Here is a 26,554-nt window from a genome sequence, read left to right as displayed (position 1 = left end):
TATTTATATATTCTTAGAGAGAGAGGAAGGGAGAGAGAGGGGGAGAGAAATATCAGTGTGTGGTTGCCCCTCAGGCACCCCTCACTGGGGAACCTGGCCCACAACCCAGACATGTGCCCCTGACTGGGAATTGAACCAGCAACCCTTTAGTTCACAAGCTGGCACTGAATCCACTGAGCCACACCAGCCAAGGCAGGCATTTTTTTTATTCTTGCTTTATATCTTAGTCTAGGCAGTAGTTACACAAGTGCTCACATATATAAAAATTCATTGCCTTGTACTCTTAAGATTTATGTACTTTCCTCTCTGTGCATATTACCTCATTAAAGAAAAAAAGAAAAAATTAAGAAACACTACAAGCATATTCTAATTCTCCATATTTTATCATTTGAAAAGTTATCCTGAGAACTCAAAAACATAGGAGCCCACAAGGGAATAGAACTGAGATAATTTCCAATAGCGTGTTTGTGTGAGAACTGTGAAGTTCAGATTTCTGCCTAGATGAGTTGTTTAACGTAAGAGTTTAGAAAATATTTAAGTATTTCAGAGTTGTTTGGTGACAGGTTGTGTGATAAACTGATGAACAAAAATAATTTATACATTGTTGAATCACCTTTCTTGATCCAATTTGAATTCATATGCTCCTTGAAAATAGGAGAAAATAAAACTCATCCCATCCAACCTCACAAATCCTCCCTATGAACTATATATACTGGTGAATTATGTTTTGGGGAGCACTGTGTTATTAAATTATCTCTTTCAAAAACACCCTCAAATAATTATACTTTCTGTATTTTTAAATTACCTTAGAATAACCCACAAGTGACCCATAGCATTAATAAAATAGCATATACAGCAGTCTTATTATTTCTAGCTCATCATTAATGTACAATGAACATGACAAAAAGCATGTCTAGGCAAATACACACACACACGCAAATATTACCCTATCTCTTTTGAAACCTCCTGCATGCTGACCTTATCAACCCAATTACATGGTTGCACATTTCCAAAGCAAAGTTAAAAACAGTAAACATATCATTAAGAAAAATAGGCAAAGGTTATCTTCCTGGAGAATTTTTCTTACAATAAGTGTGTGATTTTTTTGTCAATTTGTTTTGAGAAGTGACAACTGCTGCCAGAATAATCTGTTTTATGCTTCTTTCACTAATGTAATCTAGCTCCTACTGTTGAATGTAACATTTCAGAACTGGAAAGAACCTTAGGAATAATTTAATTCTTCCTCATTCAAAAGGTAAGAAAACTGAGGGTCAGAGAGCTTTAATTACTTGACCGAGTCAGACATTTGAGGTGCACCTAGGTTTCCTTACAAATAAAATTTAGAATCAGCCTGTGAGCTCTATAGTCTAAATGAAAAAATTATATTTCACAAAGGAAACTTTGTGAAGAACCTACCATTTCTAGTTCATTTTCACTGATACCTTGGCACAGTCCTTGAGTTTACATCATGAAATACAGACCAGTGATTTTAATCCTTAGAAATAATGGGGGGCTAAACTAATGCAGGAGCCTTGCAAATGACAAAGAGAGGATATTTTTAAAATATAAGCAACGAAGAAGGATGATTCCTAAGTTCTCTGGTTGATGGGATATTGTGATAGTCTTCAATCTTACTTCCTACCTACATTCATTCATTTTTCTAAATTCTTCTTCCTAAAGCGTAGGTTTTACCTTCCAACACAATCCTCATTGTCTATCTTAATTGACTTTTTTAGAGGTACATTTGACAATAAGAATTGTGTGAAAGTCACTTACTAAGAAGACTTCCTAGGGGAAAAAGGAGTAGGAAGAGGAACAGGTAAAGGAAAAAGCCAGGCAAGGCTGCAAGATAATGGCATGTCCACAGAGGGTAGCTTGGCTGGGTAATGCAGGGCACTCAAGTCAGCAAAGTCATAATTACTCAAAGTGTGGTTTGTAGATCCCTATAGTCTGAGAAACACGTGTTGCTGGCCTATGAGGGTAAGGAAAAGCTTGTAGATTGGCTATTTTGAGTAGCACTAGTATAGATCACACCTTAGATCTGTCCTAATCAAGGGGGAGGGTGCTGGATGATTTATATCTCATCATCATTAATCAGTGCTTAAGGACTATGCCACTGAAGTGTGGAGTGAAAACTCCCAGGCACTTCCAGATCTGGGCAAGGGATGAGAGAAGTTATGGCAGTTGGAGGCCCCAAGAAGGTACAAGTGTTAGCTGTTTGCTGGGGGTAACACTACCCCAGGGCATGTAAAACATAAAGGATTCCAAGGTGATAAGGGAAAAATACACCAATGGCTAAATTTCCTAGAAAGTCTACACTTTGTCCTAGAGCATGATGCCTTGCTACATCTGGTCTCTATCTTTGCAGTTTTATTTCTACTTACATCTTCACTCTATGCCACTGGTTTTTAGTTTCTCTTACACATTGGAATCACCTGGGGAGTATTTAGAACTACTGAAGCCTGAGTTCTATAACAACTCTGAGTTTATTGGTCTACTGATGGCTAGACATTAGAATTTGTTTAAATTCACTTAGGTGATGCTCCTGTGCAACCAAAATTGAGAACCACTGCTCTAAACTTTTATAATAAACTACTCGCAGTTCCACATGTTTGGTGTTGCATGGCTATGAACACTGCAGGAATAGCCTTCCCCATCTTTGCCTTTTGAAATCTAACTGACACTTAAAATACCATTCAGAAGAGAGACTTCAAGTCAAGATAGGGGCACAGGTAAACACAGTTCACCTCCTCGCACAACCACAGCAAAAATTACAACTAAACTACAAAACAACTATCATCCAGAATCACCAGAAAATCAAGCTGTCCACTAACAAGGAGTTAAAGAAGTCACATTCATTCAGACGGGCAGGAGGAGTAGAGACGTAGAGACATGGAATGGGCAGTCCCAACCCATGTGTCCCATGTGTGGTGGATAAAAATCAAGAGGGATATCTTTAGAGCAAGGGTCCCAGCCCCACACCAGACCACCCAGCCCAGGGTTCCAGTGCCAGGAGGATAAGTCCCCATAACTTCTGGCTGTAAAAACCAGTGCAGGCTGTGGTGGAGGAAGAAAGTGCAGGATTCTCAGGTTCCTTCTAAAGCACAGGTAGCAAACACAAGGCCCACAGACCGAATCCAGCCCTCCACCTTGTTTCTACCTGGTGGTGGCACTGAGCTCTCGCTTAACTGTTAAGGAGTAGTTACATTTATACAGTCCTAAAATTACATTTGGCCCTATGAAGGCAACTGTGAGACCGATGTGGCCCCGAGTGAAAATGAGTTTGACATCCCTGTAGGGGTTCACAATGGACTTAGGACTTACACAGACTCACTTCCTACGGGCTCCAGCACCAGGGCAGCAGCTTCAAAGCCATCAGTGGCATACAGGGAGAAATTGAAGTGTCTGGCATCAGGGTGAGTGCTGGGTGACAGCTTCCTCCTGGACAAAACTCCAGAGACCAGGCAGAGGCCATTGTCCCTTTTCTGAGCCCTCCCCCAAAGAGAGCCACAATATATGAGACTCCATCAACCTGGTTCCCGTGAGTTGCCCTGCTCAGGCGATTACCTAAGGCTCCACCCCATGCAGCTTACAGGTGTGCTTTTCTGCATTAGGCCATGCTACTAAGACATGGAATCAAAACAGCTCTACATAATACATAGAAACAAACACAGGGAGGTTGCCAAGAAATGACAAAGAAATATGGCCCAAATGAAAGAACAGAACAAAACTCTAGAAAAAGAACTAAACAAAATGAAGATAAGCAATTTATCAGATGCAGAATTCAAAACACTGGTTATTAGGATTCAAAGAATTCATTGGACACTTCAACAGCACAAAAAGACCCAGGTAGAAATAAAGGTTACATTAAGTAAAATAAGAAAAATGTACACGGAATCAACAGTGGAGTGGATGAAGCCAGGAATCAAATAAATGATTTGGAACAAAAGGAAGAAGAAAATTTCAATCAGAATAGCAAGAAGAAAAAAGAATCCAAAAAGAAAAAAACAAGGAGCCTCTGGGACTTCAAGCATACCAACATTTGAATCATAGGGATTCTGGAAGAGAAGAGACATTCAAGAAATTGAAAACTTATTTGAAACAATAATGAAAGAAAACTTCCCTGATTTGGTGAAGGAAATAGACATAGAAGCCCAGGAAGCACAGAGTCCCAAACAAGATGTAGACTAGAAGGGACTGGCAAGAAGTATTCAAAGTAATGAAAAGCAAGGACCTACAGCCTAGATTACTCTATCCAGCAAAATTCTCATTGAGAATGGAAGGGCAAATAAAGTGCTTCCCAGACAAGGTAAAGCTAGAAGAGTTCATCATCACCAAGTCATTATTACATGAAACGTTAAAGAGACATATTTAAGAAAAAGAATAAGATCAAAACTATGAACATCAAAATGACAATAAATTCACAACTATCAACAATTGAATCTAAAAAACAAACTGTGAAAACAAACAGAACAAAAACAGAATATAGATTTGGAGATCATGTGGATGGTTACCAGCTGGGAGGGGGAAGGGGGAGAATGCGGCACAGATGCAGGGATTAAGAAATACAAATTGGTAAGTACAGAATGGGCAGGGGATGTTAAGAACAGAATGGGAAATGGAGTAGCCAAACAACTTATATGCATGACCTATGGACATAAAATAAGGGGAGGGAGACTGCTGGAGGAAATGGGGGCAACTAGGTGGAAGTAGGCAAAGGGGGAAAATTGGGACAATTGTAATAGCATCATCAGTAAAATGTATTAAAAATAATCAAATAAAATGCTATTCATTCTTTGAGGCTCAAGTCCACTGCCATTTTCTGTTACAATGGTTAACAAACACATGACCAAGGTGTTCAACATACTTAGTACCTATCCAAAGTATGGTGAAATAGCCTTTTATACATCACTGGTAGGTTACACAGTAATTTAAACTCCCTAGAATGCAATGTGAATATGTGAATCATATGTTTTGATCTAGAATATTCCTGAAACCCTAGTTGTTGGGAACCGCCCTGCCTGGTTTCAGAGTCTGTAACCCGCCATGGTTAAGGCTGAGTCAGAGTTGGGACCATAAGCCACTAGGGAGACAAAGCCTATCTCCCTGGCAGAAGTGCCACCTCTGCCCACTTCACCCTGCTTGGCCCTGAACTTAGCCAGCTAGCCAATGACGGGTAAGAATCCTCAAGGGAGGATCAACCTAAGACAGGCTCTGGTCACCAGGGATAAGGTCGCAGGGAAGGACTCGGGGGGGCTGTGGAAAAAGGGGGTGATGGACCCTCGCCCCTCAGCTTTGAAATAGCCTGAGTCCTCATTCTGTCTGCAAGAAGTCTCCTAATCTCTTGGCTGCTTTACTTCCCTGTCTGACTTGAGCCTGAAGCAATAACAGAGGGCAGTGTAGTCCTGTGCTGGGAGGGGCGGATTCCCTGGGGAATCAGGCCTAAGGAAAATACATACATTCCTGTGAAACCTACTTAATCTGTACCCTCAGTTTAAAAGATAAGGGTCCAGACCTGAGATGAGTCTGGTGCCTAAAGTTTTATGGCCCTCTAGCTGATTGGCTGTAGCTCAGAATAAACCCTCAAGGTTCTCTGTAAATCCTGTATTGTTTAATCCTTACTGGCTGACAATGATTGATGAGCTTTATCTGCATTCCTATGCCAATGAACCTAATAAAAGCCCATGGAGAGAGAGGCTCGGGGCCCTTCTCCCCTTGAGAGAAACGGCCACCTTTCCTCCCCAAGCAGATCATGTCTTGGTAGTCTTTTTCTTCATCCATGGCGGACCCGGGGGGCTGTGTTAAACCCCCCCGAACACCTTGTATAAGGAAATAATCCTAAATACTAAAGACAAAACCTTTATGTACAATTCTCCTGCATTACTTAAATAATGAGGAACACCTTAAATGTCCATCACTAACAGAACAGTTACATAAACCATGTCATAGTCCTACAATGGAATGTAACAATTGAAAATGATACTTAAAAAGTTTTTAATAATCTGGAGAACTGTTTATTCTCTAACCAACCAACTATATGTACATATAATCAGTTTATAAAATCTCAAATATAAAACATTCTTATCTATTTTTCTTTTTCTTTTTTATTTGTAAGAAGATTTTAATAATACATCCTTAAGTCTTGACACAGCAAAGTGTAGGAAGAGAAAAAGAAACCACAAATTTTTTACATATAAAATAAAATGGAAAGCAGTATAAATTTTAATATCTTAAGGTTTTAAAATTCATGAAAAGATGGAAAAATAGATCAAAACAAAATAAATCAACAATTATTATGGATGATGGGATATAAATACAAAAATAAGGTATTATTAAAATTACAATACTGTTTGACTTGTTATAAAATTAATACTACCCCTTTAAATATTTTCCCTCTCTGTATTAATTTCTCTTATCAATTATAGCATATAACTTACTTATATCTCTCTTGTGACCTTTGGATTATGCCTTCCATTTTTTATTGAAGTATAATTTCCATACAGTGAAATCTTCAGAATTTAAGTGTTCCCTTAATTTGTTTTGAGAAATTTGGCAGAACAGTTCCCAGAAGCTTTTTTCAGAAAGGCTCTTTGTAGCTGCCCCTAGTCAATCTGCCTCCCACTCCACGGATGTAAGTCAGATCAGATGCAACCACTGGTCTGATTTACATCACCTTAGGTCTACCCATGTCATTGCAAATGGTGAGATTCTATTCTTTTTGTGGATGAGTAGTATTTCATTGTGTGATACATATTCTTTATCCATTCCTTCATCAATGAACATTTAGGTTGTTTCCATATCTTGGCTATTATGAATAACGCTACAATGAACATTGGGGTGTATATACCTCTTGAAATTACTGGTTTTGTATATTTCAAATAAATACACAGAAATGGAGTGACTGGATCATATGATAGCTCAAGTCTTAGCTTTGAGGAAACTCCATTATGTTTCCCACAGTGGCTGCACCCATTTACATTCCCACCAACAGAGCACAAGGGTTTCCTTTGCTCCACATCCTCTCCAACATTTGTTATTTTTTGTCTATATGATGATAGCAATTCTAACAGGTGTGAGGTGACATCTCATTGTGGTTTTGATTTGCATTTCCTTAATAATTAGTGAAGTTGAACATCTTTTCATGTAACTGTTAGCCATTTGAATGTCTTCTTTGGAAAAATGTCCACTTACATCCTCTGCTCATTTTTTAATTGAGTCATTCTTTTACTGTCAAGTTGCATAAGTTTGCATATATTTTGAATATTATATTTTGGATATTAACTGCTTATCGGACATATGATTTGAAAATATCTTCTCCCATTCAGCAGGTTGCCTTTTTATTGTGATGATGGTTTCCTTCACTGCAAAGAAGATTTTTAATTAGATGTAGTCTCATTTGTTTATTTTTGCTTTTGTTTCCATTGTGTTTGGAGTCAGACCAACAAAAATATCACTAGGACCAATGTCAAGGAACTTACTACCTACTTTTTCTTCTAGGAATTTTATGGTTTCAGGTCTTATAGTCAAGTCTGCAATATTTTTGAGTTAATATTTGTGTATGGTATAGAATAGTGGTCTAGTTTCATTCTTTTTCATGTGTCTGTCCAGTTTTCACAATGCAATTTATTGAAGAGACTGTCTTTTCTCCAGTGTATGTTCTTGGAACTTTGTCATAAATTAAGTGCCCATATATGTACAGGTTTGTTTCTGGGCTTCTAATTATGTTCCATTAGTATGTGTGACTGTTTTTGTGCCAATACCATACTGTTTTGATACTGTAGCTTTGTGGAACAGTTTGAAATCTAGAAGCATGGTAGCTCCAGCATTGATCTTTTTCAAGATTTCTTTGGTTATTTGGGTTCTTTTCTGGTTCCATAGAAATTTTAGAATTATTTGTTCTAGCCTGTGAAATATACCATGGAATTTTGATAGAGCTTGCATTGAATCTGTAGATCGATTTGGGGTAGTATTTATTTATGTTTTAACAATATTAATTCTTTCAATCCATGAGCATGAATATCTTCCCATTTATTTGTCATACATTCAACTTTTTAAGGGATACCGGAAGTTTCCCAAAGTGGTTGTTCTTTCAGAGGTACAGTTGGTCCATATCTTTGCCAATATTTGGTGTCATCAGTATTTTTCATTTTAGCTATTCTAGTAGGTGTGTAATGATATCTCATTGGGATTTAGTTTTTATTTCACTGATGACTAATGACATTGAGCATTTTATGTACTTTTCTGTGTGCCTTATATGTTTTTATTGTTTGCACCAATTTCATAAGACTGTGAAGAGGCATCTACCATGGAGCTTGGTACTATTAGGGGTTAATGTTTGATTGATAAACTAATGAATGAATGAACAGGTTTTTCATGTCAAAACTTGTAAATAGAGGTAACCCTGAGTTGTTTAAAACACAGAAACTGTAAATTACCATAATATAACTTAATTTATAGTGAGATATTAGCAGTGTCCCTTCCTTTCATTTCTTAAGAGAAAATATGTCACAATTCTCCTTTTTTATTTGGAACTTTTTTTGCTCAGTGCATTTGGCATCACACTAAGATCCTTGCAGAATAAGATGAGAATAGAGTGACCCTTTTAGTCAGACAATGAAGGACTTAGTATAGCATAATCAACAGTGCAAATATATCTATAGATTAAACTTGCAATTAGTGGTAGACTAGTCATATTAGAAAGAGATAAATGGTAACCATGGAGCCACAATTTGTTATAATTTATTTAGTATGTATAGAAGTCAGCAATAATGAATGAGGGACAGGGGACAGCAGTAGAATTCTAACCACTGAAGAGATGGTTCATCAGGCCTGTCATCACAGCCTAGATGACAGAATTTCTCCTTCTACCCTTGTTCAGAGCCCATGATAACCAAAGAGCCTGATGATTAATTTAGCTTCACAGTAAGACTATGCACTGGAGCAGACTGAGGGTTCTGATCTCAACAACAACCACCCCCCCAAAAAAAATGTTCCCAATGTAAAAGAATAAATGGACCCAGGAAGAGCTGAGCGAATCAGATAATGAGCATATTCTAATCGGCTTACCAGTAGTATTTCACATATTTAATCAATATGGCAGATATTGATTTCACAAGCTGCAAACTTAGTTGTGTTACAAAAATAACTGTTTTCATTGCTCTATTGCTGTACTTAATTGCTCTTAAACCCCAATTTTCCTAGTGGCAAATAACTAACTTAGCCATTTCAACACTTGAAGGTATTTTTTCATCACATATTGGTTCCTGTACCATATGAGAATTTTCCCAGTGAAATCAGTGTTCCCACCTTCTCCTCCCTTCACCTCTGTGTGTAGGGCCTAAGTCTTACAGAGCTTCATGGCTGGCAGGGCCATCATGTTGTATAATCCCAAAATACCAATCATGGCAATATTAATGTTTGCTTCTTGGTGAACATTTATCCATGCTAATGCCCACAGCTAATGAGAAAATAATTGGGCTTTTCCTGCCAACACTTAGGAATAGAAATCCCTCCCCCCGGGGTCTTTGGAAGGCAGGAATTGCATAATACTCTTCATACGATTCAGCCTGTGAATTCCTCTCTGATCAAAAGGCTTCCTTGGGTCAAAATTATACAGCTCTCTCTACCTACCTCTGTTCTATTCTAAGGGTATGTGAAGAGGCAGTTCTCTACTGTGGTGGAGAAAACCACCCAAACTTAATGACTTAAACAATAGTCATTTTACCATATTTATGACCTGTGGGTCAGATCTTTAAGGGTCTGGCTGGGTGTTTCTTCTGCCTCCCCTGGGGTCACTAAGTGTTGTTTAACTAATTCCAAAATGGTTTCACTCACAAGCCTTCTTGCGTTTTCTTGGTGGGAAGGAATGTCAGGGGCTGGGATTATCTGGGCTTTTCTCCCTATTTAAGCAGCCCCAGAGCTTCTCTAGGTAGGCTTCTCCAATCAGATGATCAGACTTCTTCTAAGCAGCTAGCTTTCCCCTGAGGAAATATTCTGTGTGTGTGTGTATGTGTATAAAATCTTGGGGTTTTTTTCCATTACCATTTAGTATCTTTATACCCCCTCCCCCCAAGCAATTACCACACTGTTGTCCAAGTCCATGAGTCCTTTTTCCTTTTTGCTCAATCCTTCCACCCCCTACCACCACCCAACTGTTCTCCATCTGAGTCGGTCCCCATTTTCCTTGTTAGTTTATTCATTGAGGAAATATTCTGAGATCCAAGTGAAAGCTGCAAAACTTCTTGTTACCTAGCCTTGGAAGTCACAGAAGCCCACTCTGTTGCATCCCATTGGTCGACCAAGGCACTAGAGCTGTCCACATTCAAGAGGAAGGGCAATAGGTCCTGCCTCTCAATGGGAAGTAGCAAAGAATTTGTGGCCAAAGGAAATGGCAAGAGTTTCCCAAACCACTCAGAGCAGTCAAAAGAGACTTAATGAGGTCAATTCAAACTCTCAGGGCCTTGACATACCATGTTATGTCATGCTTTACCATCATCCCTACTGAACAGGTGACATACCATCTCAGAGAATGATGATATCCCACCTGAGAAATCACTGTTCTTGGAGCCCCAGATTAATTTTGGACTAGCAACATCACCTTCTCAGGGCTCAGCTTTGGAGTAGGCTGCAGGCCACAGGAATTCTTACAGGGACCAACACAATGTCTACTCCATTTCCACCTTCTCTAGATCTTTTGTTCTACTCATACAGGAGGATCTTTGTTTTTATCGAGCAACCAGAAAAAACAAGACTTCACTGAATGGATTTTCTTGCTTGCCTAGTATTTATGCCAGGGCATGAGAATTAGAACCTCAAAGGTCATTAATAAACTTTTTTTGTTTTTTCTCTATGGTCTACAGAAGCCTCCCTTCTCTGAGTCATGGAGACAAAGATCCAGATCGAAGAGGCAAATAGAACTACAAGTAAAAGGAACTGCATGGGAGGGCTCACCCCAGTAATTGCTTTAAAATAATTTTTCTGTCACTTTTATAGATGGAGCTTCTGGTTTTTACATTAGTCACTTGCGAGTTTGTTCAATTCCTCCTCTCAGAGACTGCGAGCTGATTAAATCTGGGAGCACTGATAAAAGGGAATCACTGGACCTGCAAAGCTGGGCACCGAACTCCTCACTCCATTGAATTCTAACAAAGGTGCTCACTCCCTGGGGCTCTACTCCATAATAATGGTAATGAGAAGCTATCTTTCATTTAATTGACACCTACCACTGTACTAAGTGCTTTATGCATACTTATTTAAATACAGTAAAAATCCTACTAGACAGCTCATATTATGATTTCTATTTTACAGATTAAAAAAAAGGAAGCACAGAGAGATTAAGCAATTTGCAGTTTACACAGTGACAGAGTTCATCTAATTTAGGTAGATGGCTTTAGAATTCTAAACCACTGTGCTATTGACTCTTTAGTTCACTTTAAAACTACAACAAAACATAATTCTATAGTTGAAACAACTTTCTGACACAACTTTGTTTTTATTATACTAAATGTTGGCTATAATCCTGTATGATGAGTGGGGTTCTATTTCAAACATGTATTTGCCAAAAGTCTCTTGCAGCATACCAACCAGGAATTCTACCAAATCAGTTATATGTATATGAATGTGGAACATAGCTTTAAAAGGTTTAATAATAGCAAATCTAGAAAGTGGAAAATATATAAAATCAAAATAGCCTAAAAGTCAATTTAACTTGTTTAAATACAAATCTCAAAAAAAAATTTTAAATAAAACAGGTAAATATTTTTTGAAAAAAATAACCTATGGATTGACTATTATAACTTTTTTTTGACATGTAACTACCTGTGCTAAGAAATCTTTCTTTATATCCTTGTCACATCTGGTGACAGCATAGGTTAATTTGCTAATCCCCAGCTGTGGGCTACAAAAACAAAGCATTAGACTTCAAGACAGTAAAGCTACAATAACAAAGTAATGGTGAATCACGCATCCCAAATCACAGCTGCTCAAATAAATAAAATATGGTGCCCCAGAAACCCCGAAGAAAAGACCCAGCTGGAATCAACCTTCACAAAGATTATGTTAGCCTTCATGCACTATGCCTTGCTTGACTCCAAGTGGTTTTATAAATATAAAAAGGATATCTCGAAATGCAGTCATTTAATTTTTCAATTGGGAAAAGGCTTTTCTTCTTTTAAGTACAGTCTTAACCATCTTTTTTATGCTGCAAAGAAAATCATATACAGGCTAATCCCATACAGATACCAACAGCTAGAAGAAAGCAGACTGAAACCAGAAGCATCAAGGCTCAGTGGGCTCTGTCTGTTCCCACAGTCATGTCACAAGAACGAGATCATGCCCACTTTACTCGCCATGACAAAAGTTATACTGAGCCCTAGAAATAGTAACTAGGCCTAACTAAACCCATCTACCAAGGACACAACAGAGTATTTGAATAATGGGCAAGTATTTCCTATAACAACTATGAAAACATTGCATGTCATTTGAATAAGTCAATAAATGCTGATGCCGAAGATTTTCACTTGGTGGCTCCCAATAAACCATGCTTCCTAATACCACACCCTTGTGTCATCCTCTCCCCCTGAACCTGGGATGGCTCTGTGACTTGCTCTAATCAACAGAATGCTGCAAACATGAGGCAGTGCCAGTTCTGGGGCTAAGCATTAAGAAGGCCTGGAGACTTCTACCTCTGCACTCTGGGGCACCTTGAGCCGCTGTGTGAAAAGGTCCACTACTATGGAGATCACACGGAAAGACCGTGTGAAAAGGGAAAGGCCCTGAAACTACAGGAAAGGAGAGAAGCTCAGTCACCCCAGCATTTCAACTGAGGTGGCCCCGGTCCAATGCTGGCCCACCAGCTGAATACGAACACATGAGTGACCACCAGCAAGACCAGGAAGATAACTGCCTACTAAGCACAGTCCAGGTTTAAGAATCATAAGAAATAGCAAAAGTGGTTATTTGTAAGTCATTAAGTCTAAGGTAGTTGGATGTTACTTATGATAAAAACAACTAAGAACTAAGAATAATTAGGTATCAATTTAAAAGAACTTCCATATAAGGTCACTGATGCATCTGGATTTTTGATGTCAATATTTTTTTTGTGCTTAAAATAACAAGCAAACAATCCTCAATTGAACATTTTTAGACACTAAAGGATTACAATGTAATAGCAGACATAAATGCAACTTACCACTCATAAATAATACATATTCTGGCAACTCTGATATGTTCACTTCAGACTTCAGTCCTCTTTTAAAATGAGTATTTATCTAGCATCATTTTTAAGCTTATAGTGTGCTATTTGCATTCAGAAATGAAAACTACAAAGTCATATCATTCCTCTCAAAAGCTTAACAAATCTACTTTTCTTATAAAGCATTATTTTTATTAGTCACCATGTTTTCTCCTGAGATTAGGCCATCAAAGTTGCTTTATTGCAAAGTTCTTAAAGATTGATGACATAAACTTATTTTACAATGAAAGATAAAAGAAAAACATTCAGATCATAAAGTGACTATTGTGAATTTTCAGAATACAGTATTTCAGAAAGGAAGATGCAAGTATCATTATCCTTAATTTACAAATGATATTCTGAGTTCTGAAAGATTAACCATTATTTACGAAAGGCCAATTATGACTTCAACCGAAGTCACAAATACTAAAATGCTCACATCGCAGATATGGCTCACTTACCATTATCAAAAGTAAATTCCTATACAATCAACTTCTTTCAACAATCTCTTGGGATTAGCTTCTAGAACTCTAGTTTTAAAGTAGTTGATCAAATGGCAAGAACCAACACTTGATTTTGAATACTTTCATTGCTGCAAGCATAGCAGTTATTCAGCAGAATTTCATTAGAGAAATTTTGGAATTCAGCCCAATCATTTTGGACAGAAATGGACTTACATAACTCTTCTTTAATCTTAAGGCAGTTTAGCCTCCTCCCAGAAGGAGCTATTCCTGCTGAAGGGACATTTTCACTCTATTACATTAATTGTTTGGATAGTGCTGACCACGTAACACCCAAGCTCTTCAAAGAAAAGAGCACATCAAAATAGTCAGCAGAACAAGCATCATGGGAGGCTGTGCTGGCTACAATTTAGATTTTGTGCTTGTAGCTGATTTTGTTCTTAATTAATGATTAATAATGTGAGGACAAGATTTAACAACAACAAAAAAGATTTTAAAGTAAAATACTAAAATGTGAATCTAGAAATACTACTGAAAAATTTCTTGAGGGCTTTACTCATTTCCTGAATACTGCAGTCTGGGTAAAAATGGGATAACATAATAGCTTTTGCAATGGGGAAATTTATTCTAGTGTTGTATTTCGCATTCCTTGAGAGCCATGCATATCCTGAGTGGGTGGATCATTTTAGATCTTTCTTTGCTATTTGAAAAGGCACTCTGACTGCTGATGTAACTCTCTATTGTTTTGGGGGGGGGAAACAGTGTAGAACACTGATTTCATTCTGGTTCATATAAGAAAAGGAGTAGTTGGGAACTTCTTCCAATATTGCGAAAGCATTCCTTGATCTTTGACTGTAGTGACGTTCGACTAAAGAGAAGACCTTTGAGTCAATGGTACAGAACAAAGTGTTAGACTAAATGAGTAGGATAGCACCAGAAAAGGTCTCAATTTCTATGACAAAACCTTCTTTGAGGAGTTTTCCAAAATCACTTAGCGACCTAAAGTGCATTAAGGCTTAGAAAGCAATGGAATGGTAAACATCATCCATCAGAAGGAGGTTGGCTTGGGCACAGGCTCTGGAGGATGTCAGATGAAACCCTTGGTTCCTGCATAAACAGGGTTTTAGATTGTTCTTGTCACTGGTCTCTCATCACTCCCCCTGTATTCTTGGAGAATACAGTGATGACCTGGGGGATGCTAGGAGGTAGAAGTTTGTTTTAGAGGAAAGAGAAGGTATTTTCATGCAGGAAAGGAAAGCAGATATAATTGGGTATAGTTCATAAAGGTAGGAACAAATTAAATCTGTGTTCTTGGAGCGGGGAAGAGACATATTCATTCTGCCATTTTTTAGTAGTGACATAATGATTTAACTTAGGGAAATCACACTTCCCCATCTCAGGCAGTCTTGAGGCATGACCTTCCCCTGGCCACAGTGATGATCATGTGACCTACATGAGTTCATTAAGATTCAATCCTGATACTTTCATTAAAACTATTAAAACATGGAAGCTATCATTCCATTGAGGTTGTTGAAGCAATGGGATATGAACCTTATGGCCAGATGTATAAGCTGATGGAAGCATTATGTGCATGGAATCAGCTTGAATGATGCCAGTTCAGAGAAAACTGAGCTGTGTGAGAGGGAAATGGCCCCAACGATATCTCACAAGTCCTGGGTCCAGACCTGCCCCCTGGGCTTTTCAATGATCTCATCTATCTAAATTGGATTATCATCACTTGCAACCAGTATGTCCAACAAAATTCAATCCTGAAACAATACACAGTGATATGTCAAAGAGACAAAGTAACCAAAAATTGCATGGGAAAAATACCCCAAAGGGTCACAGTGAACTATTCAAATAAGATGGTAATAAATCTATCAAACTATTCTCTCTGAGAAACTAGAGTGACCTCTCAGAATTATGACCCCAAATCCGCTGTCTTGACCTACAACCACCCCATTGCCCACTTTGCCCTACATTGGCACTATGAGGGGCAGTGTAAAATCAAGATCACAGTTCAGCTATGGAGATAAATATATTATAATGGAAGGAACTGCATCATAGTTTGTGATTATGTGTCAAAGTTAGTTTCACTGTCAGCAAAAGTTGGAAACGTCCCACCACGAGCTGACACAATGCGAAAGAAGAAATCACCTAGTCAATCAGTTGTTTAATACATTCCCTCCAGTTACTCTCTTGTTAGCCATTTTCAAGTCTGGTTTTTCACAAATAGGATCTATAACCAACTGTTTCTAACTTCGTTATCTACAAAAACAAACCACTTTCCCATTTTAATGTTCCATGCACAGGATGGCTCAGTAGGACATGTAAATTTAAATTGTTTCATTTAAAGCAGTTTTAAGTAATTGCGATGTAAAGTTTAGTAACACTAAGACAATGAAATACTGTGGGAAATACTTTAAAATAGCAGTAGATATTAAGCAATACTCTGATTATCATTATGATTCTTTTCTCTAAAGACAATAATTTAGTTGCTGACAGGGGTGCAAGCAGATTGTACTAAGCTTTTTGAATCAATGATTGTAACTTTAATCCTTTAAGTCTGTGGTCAATTCTTTTTGGATTATCAAGAGGACCAGTAATAGTTTTCCTGGCACTGATGTTTTGTTTGAGTCCAACATGACAATCCAAAATACTGAGTTCTATTTCTTAATCTCACGTGTTGGTAAATCCAAACTCAGGAAGCCACATCAAAGCTGTGCTCTTGATACAGCAAAGGAGATGTGATGTCTCGATGCCCATTCACCAAACCGGGCACTGCCTCCTTCTACAGACACAGTCCAAAGAGGAAGACCTCAGGTGTTTCTCAACCACATGTGTGCTGAGTTGAGCAAAGCAGGTTTTTTCACAAAGGTCTAGAAAGGTTATTATTACTAAGCAGTGCCATAGCAGTCGGTGAGGTAACTACTCAGAACACAAAAAAGAAGCCTCAGACTCAGCCCACGAAGAAGAAAAGGTAAACTGAAACCTCCTCAACGGAGCTAATATGTTCTCAAGTTTCCCTCTAAGAAATTAAAAGCACAGAGAGTGAGACAGAACAAATAATATTATTTAAAAGTCTTCAGAGACTAAGCAGAAGAAGCAAGAAAATTTAATAAAAACTTAGAAATCAAAATCATGAATGTGCAAATGCAGCGGTGACTACGCCATGGCTAGAAAACATTGATGCAAATTGGAGGAGAGGGTGTTGAATATTCTAATTATTCGTTAATACTTGGAAGAGAGGATTTCTGAAACTCAGCTAAAAGATCAGAATCCATATAAATAACTCAAAGCAAAATCTCATGGAAATGAGGTTAGCAAGAAGCACATAAGCTCCTACATATCAGAAGTGGCTATGTAGTCTTAAAGAAGAACAGTAGAAGGAGCTGACGGCTACACACACACACACTCCAAGAGCAAATCACACCCTTGTGTTCCACTTGTGTCATTCATTCCAACACATACTCATTAAATCCAGGATGTGATAAGTATTTTGCTAGGCATTTGAAGACCTATAATACCCTTCTAATGTTAGAACTTCAATGGTTATTACCGTATTTTTCGGACTATAAGATGCACCTTTCCCCCCCCCAAATTTGGGAGGAAAATGGGGGTGCATCTTATAGTCTGAATGTAGCTTACCTGGCTCGCTACAGGATTTCTGCTTTAACGGATGTTATTAAATATTTTACCACATTTTTTGCTTCAAAATTTTTTTCCCTATTTTCCTCCTTTAAAACCTAGGTGCGTCTTACGGTCCAGAAAACACGGTAGTTTTCTAAAAGCTGACAGGTTCCAATGGCCACTGAATAGAGACACAGTTCTTGAACCAGTCGTTCTCAAGTTCAGAATTTTATAAAACAATACAATTTTTACATTAAAAATACTTTGAGATCAATATAGGAGTGTCCATATATTATTTTGCAACTTAAAGACATCACAAAATAATTGTCATCTACTATATTTCCTCCTTTTTCCTACAAAGGGTAACTTTAACATTATAAAAGAGGAAGATTAGATTCTCAGAAAAAAAGGCAATTCCCCAAGGAATAAATACTGAGGTCTTAAACTCCCTTTCTAGTCCATTCTCTCTATCTTCTAGTTTCTGGTACTTCATTTATGCACATATTGAGATACTTAATGGCATCTCATGTTTATTTGAGGTCCTGTCCATTATTTTTCTCTGTTCGTTAGTATGCAGAACTGCTATCAATATATCTTTACTAATTCTTTCTGGTGCTAGGTCAAATCTTCTGTTGAACCCCTTCAGTAAATTTTTCATTTAGGTTATTCTAATTTTCAACTCTATAATTTCTATTTGGTTCTCTTTTATAATATGTATTTCTTTCTTGACATTCTGTGTTTGATAAAATCCTGTCATCATACTTTCCTTTACTTTTAACGCATGATTTCCTTCAATTCTTTGAACATTTATAACAGTTGTTTTGATGTCTTTGTCTGCTAAGTCTTACGTCTTGGTCTTTTGAAATGCAAATTGTGTTGCCCACTTCTTTTTCCCCTGTGCATGGGTCACACTTTCCTGTTTCTTTGCACACTTCATAATGTCAGTGTTGTTGTTGTTGTTGAAAACTGAACTTTTTAGACAACATGTCTCAGCAACTCTGGCTACCAATTCTTATATTCTCATTGCCATTGTTGTTTGCTTATTTTATTGTTTAGTAACTTGGCTGCACTACTTTAGTAAAGTCTGTTTTCCTGAAGTTTGTAGCCTCTGATGGCACTCAAACAGGGCCACAGCTCTCTCTGTCTCTTTCCCTGACCCCTGTCAAGTTGTGTGACTGTTGATAAAATACTTGGCTATGAGTTTCTCCTAATTGCGAGCTGGTTACTTTGTTGTTTTCACTGTACCCCAGGAGATAAGTTGCTCCACCATCTAATCTAATTGAATTTGGGCACCTTCCTGGATTTTGAGGCTTGTTGCAACCTGAGAAGGACTCTTCTTAGCCGTCTCTTTCTCTGGTGCTCTCTGTTAAACTTCTAGCTGGCCTACTACTTAGCAACCAGCTTCTTCTTAATTGCTTACTACCAAAATTACTATTTTTTTCAATAGTACTCTTAGGCTTGAATATCCTCATATACTGTTTCCCACCAAAAAAACAGTTCCTTTGGGGAGAACTATGGAGTTCTCTTATAGGCTATCTCATCTCTTAGAAAAAAATCTTTGCACTGATGCTCTGGATCTGGGGGAAAATGGTAGTGGCCTGTTTCTCTAAATAGCCCCTGCTTTACAAGCAGGGTGCTAGGCACAGACAGTAACCTCTGGTCTTCTAAGCTCGCCTCTCCTGGTGTGGAACCTCTGTCCTATGAGCAAGCTGGGGGGAGGGTAACTGGTGCCCGTTATCTTTGGTTTGCTATGCCCAGGGTCAAGCTTTTCCCTATAAGAAAGCATGGAAACCCCAGACCTCTAAGTTCTCCTGTCTGGAGTTCTACACACAGAGCTGGGGAGCAGGATTAAAAATGCTGGCACCCTGCACCTCCAGGGGAGATAGGATAGCCCTAGACTGGGACCTTGGGAGAAAATGGGACGAGAAATGGCTTAAATGCCATAAATGGGATGTTGTAACCTCAAGTAAGTACATTTCCTTAAGTAAACGTTTCTCCATTTGCTGTATACCCATAGGAAAATTTCCAGAGATTTAAATCATTAGATTTGTCAAATAATTTTCACCAGTTATGACTGTTTCACTGAGGAGTCAGCCATGGTACTCACGCTGCCATGTCCCAATGTAATCACTAGGTTTTTTCCTCATTGTGCTATAGACTGTGGAATATACCACAATAGCCCTGTCTCTGTCTACAGACTAAAATCTATATACCAAAGCCTAACACGTTCTATTACATGTTCCAAGAAAGGCAACTTCTGGAAGAAAGCTCTAAACTAGGATCCTCACACTTTAGCATGCATGCTGATCACAGGAGAGATGTTTTTCTAAGTTCAGAATTCAATCTCTAAGCAGCACTTTTACTTATTTATTTTAATTCTTTTCTTTATTGATTCTATAGATAGGGAGGGGTAAAGAGAGGGAGGGAATCGTCAGTGTGAGAGAGAAACTTTGATCAGTTGCCTCTTGCACGCACCCTGAATGAAGACTGAACCTGCAACCCAGGCATGTGCCCTGACTGGGAATTGAACCCACTACCTTTTGGGTTTTGGGATGACATCCAACCAACTGAGCTACACTTGCCAGGGCAATACTTTGCACTTTTAAAGAGTACCCTAGCAATGCTTCTCAAAATTTAATATGCAAATAAATCACCTGGGATAATTTTTAAAAGATTTTTATTTTGGAATAATTTTACATTTCAAACAGGTGCAAAGGTACTTCAGAGGATTCTCATATACCCTTCACCCAGCTTCCCCTAGTATTAACATCACCCAAACTAAGAAATGAACATCAACATGATGCTACTAACTAAACCACACACTCTCCTAGGATTTCACCAGTTTTCCTTTATTTTTTTCTATTTCAGGATACCACATTGCAGTTAGTCTGGGATCTCCTTAAAATATAGATTCTGTATTTTATGTAATACTCTCCTCAAGGTTATTATGCTTAGTTACGTACATATTGAAACTTCCCTAAGTTCTTTGAAACAGTGGGTTTTTTCTCCCCCTAACCCTCTAGTTAATTATGCAGCCTCTACTTGGAGAAATAAATGGTGTCTAAACTTTAGACTAAGCCAGAATGACAGCATGGTTCTCTCTCCTCATATCTTATTCTAAACTCGGTGACAAATAGCCACCACATACTCTCTGAGCATTAGCATTGCCAAGGGCTCTAGGAGGTCATCTAGTCAACCATGCTTGGTTCACAGAAAGTGAATCTGAAACTGTGAGAGTGACAAGACCTTGTCATATGGTGATTAGTTTCCAATTCACTGAGGTTCTTACCTTACCACTTTATCCCACTCTCCCAATATTTCCAGACTTTGAGAACGCCAATACTTCCTTTATATGTTGTTATTAGGAACTATCTCAATGCCATAGGAATAAAGCATACTACTGTGCCCTTGGCCTTAGTAAACCTTAACAGTTTATTATACATCTCCTTTCTTAAAAAAGAAGTCAATCATCCCCACACAGACACAGCCAATTTATTTTTGACAACGGTATAAAAGCAGCCCAACGGAGGAAGCACAGTGTTTTCAACAAACGAGGCTGGAGCAATCCGTCCAAACACCCATAGGCACACAAAAAGAACCTTGACCTAAACCTTACCATTTATTTAAAAATTAACTCAAAATAGATAATAGATTTAAATGCAAAACCACAAAACTTTTAGAAGATAACAAAAGAAAATCTTCAGGACTCAGAGCTTAGTGAAGTACAGGATGACACTAAAAACATGATCTGTAAGAGACAAATATGAATAAATTGCTCTTTAGCCAAATACAGAAAAAAACTTTTGTTCAGTAAATGACCCTGTTAAGAGAATAAAAAGACAAGCTACAGACTGAGAGAAAATATTTGTAAACTTAATTGTAGACAGAACTTGTATCTATAATTTGAAAAATACAAAAAACACTCTCAAAACTCATTAGTAATAAAACAAACAATCTAATTAGACTATGGCCAAAAGACACAGACAGTTCCCTGAAGTGAATGCCTCGATGCACATGAAAAGATGCTCCACACCATGAGTTAGAGTGGGTAGACTAATGCCCCCCTAAGGGTGTCCATATCTAATCCCCAGATCCTGTGAATATTACATAGCAAAGAAAAATTATGGTGTCAGATGGAATTAAGGTTGCTATTCAGCTGACCTTACGATAGAGCAATTATCCTGAATCGCCTGAGTGAACCTGATGTAATGACAAGAATTCTTAAAAGTAGAAAGCCAAGGCAGAAGAGGTCTGAATGATGTGTCGTGAGGAGGATATAGTTGATGGATTTGAAGACAGAAGGGGGTCATGAGCCAAGGTATATAAAAATTGGAAAAAGCAAAGAAATGGATTCTTACTGAGAGCCTCCGGAAAGAACACACACTGCCAGCACCTTGGTTTCAGCCCAGTGAGACCTGTGTCAGGCTTCTAATCTATAGAATGATAAGATAATAAATTTGTATCACCATAAGCCACCTAGTTTGTGGTCATTTGTTACAGCAGCAATAGAAAACTAATATACTATCCATTAGAGAAATGCAAAGTAAAACTCTGATGAGATATTACTACCCATCTATTAGAATGCTAAAATTAAAAATAGTAACAATACCACATGCTTGCAAAGAAGCAGAAAAACTGTACCTCTCATATATTGTTGGGGGAATATAAAACAGTACAGCCACTCTGGAAAATAGTTTGGAAGTTTCTTAAAGAACTAAACATGCACTCACCATATGACCTAGTAATTCACTCTGGGGCATTTATCCCAGAGAAATAGAAATTTATGTCTGCACAAAAACCTATCTGCAACTGTTCACAGCAGCTTTATTTGCAACAGCCCAAAATTGAAAAGACTAAAATGTCTCTCAATAGTTGGATGCTTAAAAAACAGTGGCACGTCCATTTCATAGCATATTATTAAGCAATAAAAAGGAATAAACTCATCACACAATGTGGATGGATCTCAAGGACATTATGCAGAAGAAAGAAAAGCCAATTTTGATATGTCATATAGTCTATGGTTCAATTTATGTAACATCCACAAAACAACAAAATTGTATAGAAATGGAAAACAAAGTTGGTGGTTGCCAGGGGTTAGGGATTGACCGTAAGGGGAAGGGAGTGGCCGTGACTAAAAAAAACAAACAAAAAAACAACATAGCAGCTGTGTCTAATTTGTTATTTAACCCATTTTGTCATTATTTAATTTCAGTTACTCTATTTTTTACTTTTAGAATTTCTACTTGTTTCTTTCTTTGCAAACCTACTTTTTCTAATTACAGTTCATATTTTATGTCTTCATTATTTTCAATATTTTTATTTTATATTCTCGGTGTGATGGTTTTGTCATTTCAAGGTTTTAGATCTAACCCAGCTCTCTGTTGTGTTTTATAACTCTTACTCATGGGGGATTTTATCCTACATTTTATAATTTTAGATTATGTGTTAGTCTGTAGAAGGAATTAATCTGTAAGAAAACTGTGAAGTCTTGTTTCATAGCAACCTCCTTCCCAAGAAGTTTTCAACGGACTCTGTCAGCTGTTTCAGTTATCAGAGGCCTGGAATCTTTTGAGTTAATTTCTCAAGTTGTAATTTTTTTCCCATGTCATACAAACAGCACAGGTTCAAATCCCAAACCCAAATGGGGTACAGATCCACAGTGATATGTCTTTGGAGGAAACCTTATTTTCTGAGACATGGCTTTCCTGTCTCTTCTGTGCCACTGGCGGACTTTTTTCCAGAGCCTTCTGTTCAAAGGTCACACGTTTGTGCTGAAGATCTCTGTTCCAGGCCACAGTTTCAGTTTCCCATCTCATAGCTCCACATGGTGGTTAATGCCCGGGCCCTTGGCTGAGAGAGACTAACTGTGTCCTTCCAAGAGCAGCCACGGGTATCAGTTTACATGTTTATTCCTCAAGTTTTCACTTCCATCTTTATTTCTGACCCATGATGATGTTCTTATTTCCTTTCGAGATCATATATTCATGAAGAGGTTGGTTAGTTTATTTTATATAGTATTTCTAAATGTATGTACAAGACATGATATTAAGATTATCAACCATGTTTCTAGAATTGGAAGTAAAAAAAATTACTTTTCTAGTGAAAGTCAACTGATAACACACCTGACAGACTGAATCCTTGTAACTTATGAATTGTGAAACTTTCTCACTTCAAAAGTGTTTTATCCAAAACTTGTTTTATCCTTCTTAGTCCCAGTTTTAGAAAACCATATACATATAATTAAGGTCCATGCATATCCCAGAGCTCCAATTAGAAGCTTTATACTACTCCACATGGATCCAAGAAAATCCTTCAGTTTTCTGGACTTTCTCAAAAGATCTCCAAATCACACTTCGCTAAAATGTCTAAGCTCAGGTCATTTTCCATATAAGTTTTCTCCGCTCGCTATCAACAAGTTTCACCAATGTTTTCTCCTGCATTCATTCAGTACAGCTTTTCTAGTGCCTGCTACATTCTAGACACCAGTGATGTTGCCCACAGCAAAACTAAACCCTGAACTCACAGAGTTTAACTCCTGGTGCAGGGGAAAAAATAAAAATAATAAACAAACTAAAATATATTTTAGTTAAAAAGTGAATTAATAAATATATTTTAGGTTAAACCTTAAAATGGCCAATAGTTGACTATTCTTTACCTTCAAAAAGACCACTTTATATGTTTCAACTTAATAAAATATGACAGGTGCTACCAAGAAGAAAAAGGCAAAGTAAGCAGATAAAGGATGATGAGGTGGGTGTGCTATTTTAGATAGCATGGCCACCAAGCCTCTCTTAGAAAGAACTCTCTGAACAGAGATTGAAATGAAGTAAAGAAGTGAGTATATGGAAACCTGGGGGAAGTACATCCAATGAGAGGGATATGAATGTGAGAGGCGCTGAGAAGGGAGTGCAGATGGCACATTCAAAAAACAGGAAGGAAAGCAGAGGTTCCTGAGTGGAATAAATTATGAATAAGAGTGGTGCAAGTGAGGGCAGAGAGGTGACAAGAGGCAGGCCCAGAAATGCCATCGGCCATAATAAAAGCTTTCTATCTCACTGCTAAGGTAAAGGGAAGCCTTTGGAAAGTTTGGAAGAGGACTGGCAAAACCTGACTTGTATTTGCAACGGTGCAGAGGCCAGCCTCCTGGGGTCAGGATAGGCAAAGGGAGCTTGGTTAGGAGACTATTGCATTCCTAGCCCAGGACTGAGACCTTGGCAAATTAGACTCAGGTGGTAGCAAACAAAATGATAAGGAAAGCCTGGATACTCATAATTCTTTTATGACTTTTCAAAGCATATGTCTCATCAATGTCTTATCCCCAAACAAGCTCTCATATCCTTACTTTGGTTGATCCTGTGTCAGAATCATCTTATCTGCCTGCTTTGTGATTCTAATAAGAAACCTCTAGATCATCCTAAGTTCAGTACCCCCAAAATCTACATTTTCACATACCATCACCTAACACATTGTCACTAATCACTCTCAGCACCGTGACACCATACCTGATCAAGGAGGAGCTGGCATTCACTACGCAAGAAGCATCACCGAACAGTAAGCATGTAGCTCCAAAGGCCACCACCATGCTTCTGACTCTTCCCACTGACTGTTACTGATGGGTGGGCTGGGTCCGAGTCACTGCAGGAAAGGGCCATTCATGATTCACTGTGATGCAAGGCGGCTTCTCCTGGTAAGAAAGCTGCCTAACCTATCCCTGCAGCTGGGCCCCTCCCTCAGAAGTTTGTGCTTTGTAATTTCCCAAAGAGGAAGTTGTCTAAGAGGGTTGCATCCCAAAGGTCTGAAGCTGACCACAGCTTAATGATATGTGTACGCAACTTCCGCAACTTCTGGCCCCATTTTCCCCTCATACCCACAAAGGGCTAGATGTATTCTATTAAAAATTTAGGGCAAAGTAATACTAAGTAAGTAGTTTAGCAAGATTAATACCAGGTAACCATAGCATGACAGAAATCCATTTTCTGTCTTTTAGTGCAATGTGTTATTCAGGAGTAAAGAATAAAATGTTTATAAAATATAGCTAGTCTAAGAGGATGTCATGTAAAAATCATTTACTAACATATCTTGTGTTATAAAATAATCCCATAGTATAGCTTGCATGCAATATGCAAATAGCCTGCTAAGGAGAGGTTATGACATTAAAATGTCACTAAAATCACTGCTCAGCTATAAGAACTTGCACACTTAAGATTTAACAGCACAGAGCCTACATAAGGTCACAAGAATTAGTATGTAAATGAATATTCTAAAACCTATTTTCTGAAAAGATATTTTGCAAAGATATGATGAGGCTCACCTTTTTCTGAAAAATAAAATTCATGAAATTGAACAATAGAAATCATTATGTATTTGTCACTATGGTCCCTCCTCCAATTGTAACTAGAGCAGAAACTACTCATCTTAGTATTCAAGAAAATTAAGCTAGATCTGAAGCAATGGTATTTAAGACCACCAAGGCTGAAAATTACAGCCCAAATTCAACCTACCACCAAAAGCATTTATGATGCCAGATAATGTAAAAGAAGTTTGAAACGACAATCAAAAACACTGATATGACCTTTCCTTGAATTCCTGAAAGTCCTCTTCTGCTAAAATTTCAAGGTTTCTTACATAAATTCTCTGACTACACTACTTGCAAATCTACCCTTTCTCTAGACATCAGCTCTATCTTCAGATGCATTCATTTTGCTGAAAACTGGGCTCACGTACAAAAAGGCTCTTCACACCATAGATATCTTTCACTTATAAATTAGCATTTATTTTTCCCCTAATACTATGCAAATGATATAACAACACACTGAAGAGTAAAAAACTTTGTTTGAAAGTGCACTGCACATAAAAGCATACTCTTCTGATGTGCTGGTGTGAGGTCACCAGTCCTTGATCAGCGAGAATAGGCACCTCTAGAGGCAGGTTAGGACTTGCCAACAAGCAGACAATACTCTGGGTCTGGCTTGGCTCAAAGAAGCAATGATTTGTGCAAAAGTGACCTGTGTCCCTAGACCTTCTCAATCTAATAACTTATTTTCAAATGCTGAGATTAGATGGGTATAAAAACTAAAAATATACCAGGAGGGATGGAGAATATGACATTAATATACTTTGTAAACAAAGAAATATTCTTTTCTTATAAATGAAACATCTTCTTTTTTCAAAATCCCACTCCTATTTGGAAAATCAGTATGATTCCACAGCTCACTTTCTGGACATATATATA

At 38.0% G+C, this 26,554-nt stretch overlaps 1 protein-coding gene across 5 annotated transcripts in view; it reads right to left on the bottom strand.

Annotated features, from left to right (window-relative positions):
* The window catches only part of PDE4D (phosphodiesterase 4D), a 1,245,374-nt gene that overhangs the window by 1,035,925 nt on the left and 182,895 nt on the right, over nt 1-26,554 (bottom strand). The window contains exon 3 of one of the 5 annotated variants that reach the window (XM_071219658.1): nt 21,681-21,755. The exons of the other annotated variants lie outside the window; for them this stretch is intronic. The gene's annotated coding sequence lies outside the window, so the exon portion shown is untranslated. The remainder of the gene's footprint in view (nt 1-21,680; nt 21,756-26,554) is intronic. 5 annotated transcript variants of the gene reach the window in all.

Source organism: Desmodus rotundus, chromosome 1 (assembly GCF_022682495.2).
Source record: "Desmodus rotundus isolate HL8 chromosome 1, HLdesRot8A.1, whole genome shotgun sequence".
Classification (NCBI taxonomy): Eukaryota; Metazoa; Chordata; class Mammalia; order Chiroptera; family Phyllostomidae; genus Desmodus; species Desmodus rotundus.
This window is presented reverse-complemented; position numbering and strand designations above follow the sequence as displayed.